Genomic DNA, 5,501 nt, shown 5'->3' with positions numbered 1-5,501 from the left:
AAATTGGATGCTTCCCCAGCTTATGGACTGTTCAGAACTACATTTTTGGCAAGCACAATAAATCTATTTTTTCCCCATTTATTTACAGATTGGGTTGAATTTAATGGGAGAGCAGAGCAGTTAATCTGAGAGACGGGGTTGTGGATCATACTGTTTGAATGTGACCAACGCAGGGTGAATGTGTAGCCCTGTTTTCACCTCACAATCTCCTCTGAATTACCCGGCACTTATTGCACGAGTAATTTGACAGCAGGTGTGATTCAAAGAGTTAATTCCATTCAGTAATTTTGGCACCTTTCTGTTAATTGCATTAACAGTGAAGTAGATATACATTAGTTTGTGTAAACACTGGATGGGGAATCAATGAACTACTGTGCAGGTTATTAACGTGTCAGAAATAAAACCAATATTTGAGGTGAGAAGAAACTGAGGTGAGAAGAAACTTCTTCACCTTCACCCAGAGAGTTGTGAATTTGTGGAATTCTCTGCCACAGAGGGCAGTGGAGGCCAATTCACTGGAAGCATTTAAAAGAGAGTTAGATGGAGCTCTAGGGGCTAGCAGAATCAAGGGATATGTGGAGAAGGCAGGCACGGTTTACTGATTATGGATGATCAGCCATGATCACAATGAATGGCGGTGCTGTCTCGAAGGGCCAAATGGCCTCCTCCTGCACCTATTTTCTATGTTTCTATTTGACATCATATCCACACAGAGTACGCCACTTTGATGCCTTCATTTGGTTCAGGGTGTGATTTTCTTACATTATTTTGTTGAGTTCTACGTGCTTTCTGATGGTTCTGACAATATAATTCCAATAGATGCTGAACATAAAGGGGAAGATCACACCCCACAAATATCCCAAACCTTCCAAACACTTGAACCCTCAGACAACGTGTCAATTATAGGAATCGTACGGATAGCTGGAGAAAATGGTGAGAACTTCAGACAACTGACACTGGTGCAAAAGCCTTGACTGAAATTAGAGCATAAATGTTGTTCAGGTTCTCCACAGTGAAGACAGGTCCCGACCCAGAATATCACCTATCTATGTTGTTCAGAGATGCTGCCTGACCCGCTGAATTACTCCAGCACTTTGTGGGGGTTTTTTTGTAAACCAGTATCTGCAGTTCCTTGTTTCAACCTCTAACCTTCTGCCCTCTTGCCTTGCAGCTGTAAAGCACACAAGGAGTGTCCAAGACCAGAGGGATTCACTGTGGGATCTGTAACAGTGTCAAAGCACAAAATCCAGCATGTTGTACAAGTCAAATATTCTGCAACTACGGTGGTGAAAAATGATACATAACTGATGGATGCTTTTGTCAAATATGGTCCAGGTAAAGCTGGAACTTTGGTGGGAGACAAGGTCGACGAAACAAGATGTTGGAACTAAAGTATGGTGATGAGATCACATTTGGAGTACTATTGTATATTCCGTTTTAGTCACCCTGCTGTAAGAAGGATGTTGTTAAGCTGGAAAAAAGTGCAGAGAAGATGTGGCCAGGACTTGAGGGCCTGAGCTACAGGGAGAGGTCGGATAGGATAGGACCTTATTCTTTGGAGTGTGGGAGACTGAGTTGTGATCTTATCAAGGTGTATAAAATGTTGTGATAGTCCCTGCCTCAACTACCTTCTCTGGCAGCTCGTTCCATACACCCAACACCCTCTGTGTGAAAAAGTTGCCCCTCAGGTTTCCATTAAATCTATCTACTCTGACCTTAAACCTATGTCCTCTGGTTCTCGATTCCCCTGCACTGGATAAAAGACTCCGTGCCACTAGCCTTTCTATTCCCCTCATGATCTTTTACACCTCTATAAGATCATCCTTCAGCCTCCTGCACTCCAAGGAATAAAGTCTAGCCTGCTCAACCTCCAGCTTATTGCTTAGACCGTCAAGCCCGAGCAACATCTGGTGTCAGGGGTCATGGGGAAAAGGCAGAAGAATGGGGTTAGGTGGGAGAGATCGATCAGCTATGATTGAATGACAGAGTAGACTTGATGGGCCGAATGGCTTAATTCTACTCCTATTCCATATGATGTTATCAACATCCTTCTCTGCACTCTTTCCAGTTTCAATGTGATGCATTGTGTGTATAATAGGTGAAGGTAGGATCAGGATGGTCCTATGTATTCACAACCCTCTATATCCCCGCACAGCCCTAGTGACATCAGGTTGCGCCTTTGAAGGCCGACGAGACCTTACTGGGGAAATGATGAAAATAAATTGGAAACACCACCAAGATTTATTTCAATCACATATATTTTATTTTTAACTATGTTACAACGAACAGATATCCAGAATCCCTGGCAATTCCTTCATATAACTCTGGCAATACTGAAACCCAAAGGGGAAATACCATGAAAAAGATATAAAAACATCATCGTTTCTCAACCGCAGCCCCCACTTGCTCACCACATTCTGTGGTGGGTCAGTCCATCAAGGAAGGTAGATGCCATGGGTGTGATCACAAGCCCACTCTGTGGAAATCCATTCCCAATTCTACTGGAAATTGGAGGGGTGAGCAATCTCACCACATACGTACAACATCACGGGCAGATCATCACCACTGACACAAGAGTTAGTCTCGTGGATTATCTCACTCATTCAGAGAAGAGGCTGAGCAGGTCCTGCAAGATTGTCCTGGGATGTCCAGGTTAAGACTCACCTGCTGTGTTGTTAACTTGGCCAACAGCCACGCATCATCTAATCAGTGATCTAGAAGGTCTGGAGACACAAAAGGCTGCAAATGCTGGAATGTGGAGCAACCAATAAACTTCTAGAAGAACTCAGCGGGTCAAGCAGCATCTGTGGGGGAAGGAATGGTGGACATTTCTGCATCAGCCGAACTTTCCTTTCCCCCCACAGATTCTGCCTGACCTGTTGCGTTCCTCCAGCAGATTGATGTGGAATGTGAAGAGTTTGCTTGTTTTTCAATGGATGATAAAAGATGGGAAACTATGAGGATGGATGTGTTAGATTCCAATCGCAGGAATGTAGACAGAGTGCTAGCCAACTTACACAACATGTAAAATATACAAATGCAAACTTGGCAACTGAAGTGAAGTTACAGTATATTCAATGTTGATGTCAGGATCAGGGGCTGAGACTACACTTTAACCAAGAGCCCAACTTCAATCATCTCTCATCTCCTTTTCATCTCTAGTCATTGTCACCATTTCCACTCACCTGCTAAACACCCCCCCCCCCCACCCCTCACCTGTATCCACCTATCACTTGCCAGCCTGCACCACCCCCCTCCCCACCACTCACCTGTATCCACCTATCACTTGCCAGCCTGCTCCACCCCCCCCCACCCCTCACCTGTATCCACCTATCACTTGCCAGCCTGCTCCACCCTACCTCTCTTTCCCAGCTCTCTACCCCCTACTCCGTGAGTCTGAATAAGAATCCCGTCCCGAAACATCATCGGTCCATTTCCCTCCACAGGTGCTGCCTGATACATTGAGTTCTTCCAGTACTTTGTGCTTTGCTGAAGATTCCGACATCTGCAGTCTCTTCTCTCTCCATTGAATGAACCTTTGCCATTTGGACGATGGTCATGTGTATTCCTGGTCAGTGTGACATCATCAGCAGACTGACATTGCAGCAGTGACCCCATGCTGAACCAAGATAATGTCCAACTAGGAACAACATAGTTAAACTCAGGGTCTGGAGCAAAGTAACTCAGTTGTTGAAGAATAAACGTGAGTTGAAGCAGTAAAACTTGACAGAATGATCAAAGTGCAGTAGTGCAGGGAAGAAGATGAGCTTGTGGACATAACAAAGCACGTCTGTATTGGTCTAGGCGTGCTGGCGTGACACAAAGCATAACCGGGGGTGATACAGGAGGGGATGGGTGAAATAGTCCATGGACGGTCCAATGGAGATCAGGAATATGGAGTTGCCAGCACTTTACATTCTGATCACAACATTGACATCACACAATACCTTACCATGTGATGGTTGATCACATGACACTTTATTAAACAATCAATTATTAACTCTGTTCATTTTGAAATGATGTTCAATATCCACAGGTACTGCACTAAGGTCTATGAGTAGGGTTGCCAACTATCTCACTCCCAAATATGGGACAAGGTGACGCGCCCCACGTGACCTCACCTAGCTAGCGGCCACATGCTCCCGCTCCACCAATGGCGGCCACCCATTAGGCCCGCTACGCAACCTCCATTAGGCGAACACGTGGCCCCGCTCCCCTAACACACTCCGTTAGCCTACACTGTCCCGGCCTACAGCGGCCCGCGGGCCTAATACGGGACAGTTGGCAACCCTATCTATGAGATCCTGGTCAATATCCACAGGTACTGCACCAAGCTCCATGAGGTCCTCACTGCCCCCTCGTTTCCACCTGTTCAACAGGGAGGTAAAGTTCCCTGTTTGTCCAGAGTGGGATCACCAGGTTCATTCCTCCTCGCTGGAGTCCACTCCAATCACCAACCTGCTCATTCTGCTCCAAAGGTTTAAATTGGGAAAAAAAACTTCTTTCTCTCTCTCCTGACTTGCTAAGCATTTCCAGCATATTCCAATTTTATTTCAGACTTATAGCTTCTGCATTTTGTTCTATTGCTGCAATGATGTTTCTCGTTTTCCCATTTCATGTCCCTTCAAACTCACATCCTCCTCTCCCTGTTTCTCTGCTCCCCCTGGTCTTCCTCTCCCCACAGTCGACCTCCCATGGAGTCTCAGCCCAGTTAGCTTCTGCTTCCTCTTCCCTGAGCTCTCATCTGCCAGTCTCTCTCCCTCCCCTCTCACTCTGGTGCTCAGGTATCGGAGGCCACCACTCTCTCCACTTGTGGTTCTCAGAGAGAACAAACATTGAACAGTGCCTGCAGTCCAGCTCTGTGGACAAGTCATAGAGAATCGTAGAATCATAGAGGCAGTGTCTTGCAGCACAGAGAGGGGCCCTTCAGCCCATCGAGTCCGCACCAACACACACTTACATTCTCTCTTCAGTCTTGCTCAACCTTTCATTAAGTGGCCTCGGTCTCCCAACTTCACCTCCCGACCAGCCTCACCTGTCCATCATTCGTGACTCCTCCTTCATCTGCCAATGCCCATTTCCTGACTCACAACTCCCCCCCCATCCTAACCCCCCCTATCCTGACACCCCCCATCCTAACCCCCCCCATATCCTTGCTCTCCCCCCTCTATCCTTGCTCTCCCCCCTCTATCCTATCCCTCACAGCCCTGAGGCAGGGTTTCAATCCAAAATGTCGACCGTTCCTTCCCCCTCCACAGATGCTGCTTGACCAGCTGAGTTGCTCCAGCATGTAACTTGTTGCTGCAGATTTATTTATTCACAAAATGCTGGAGTAACTCAGCAGGTCAGGCAGCATCTCGGGAGAGAGGAATGCAGATGCTAGTTTGCAGTCTCATGTGTCTGACCACTTGCACTAACCCTGCACTTGTTCCATGTTACTCTCCCCACATTCCCATCACCCCATCACCCCCCTCCCTCCCCCCCACCCACACCCAGCCCCA

The sequence above is a fragment of the Rhinoraja longicauda genome, chromosome 32, assembly GCF_053455715.1.
Source record: "Rhinoraja longicauda isolate Sanriku21f chromosome 32, sRhiLon1.1, whole genome shotgun sequence".
Lineage (NCBI taxonomy): Eukaryota > Metazoa > Chordata > Chondrichthyes > Rajiformes > Arhynchobatidae > Rhinoraja > Rhinoraja longicauda.
The sequence above is the reverse complement of the archived record's forward strand: the minus strand, read 5'-3'. Positions refer to the sequence as shown.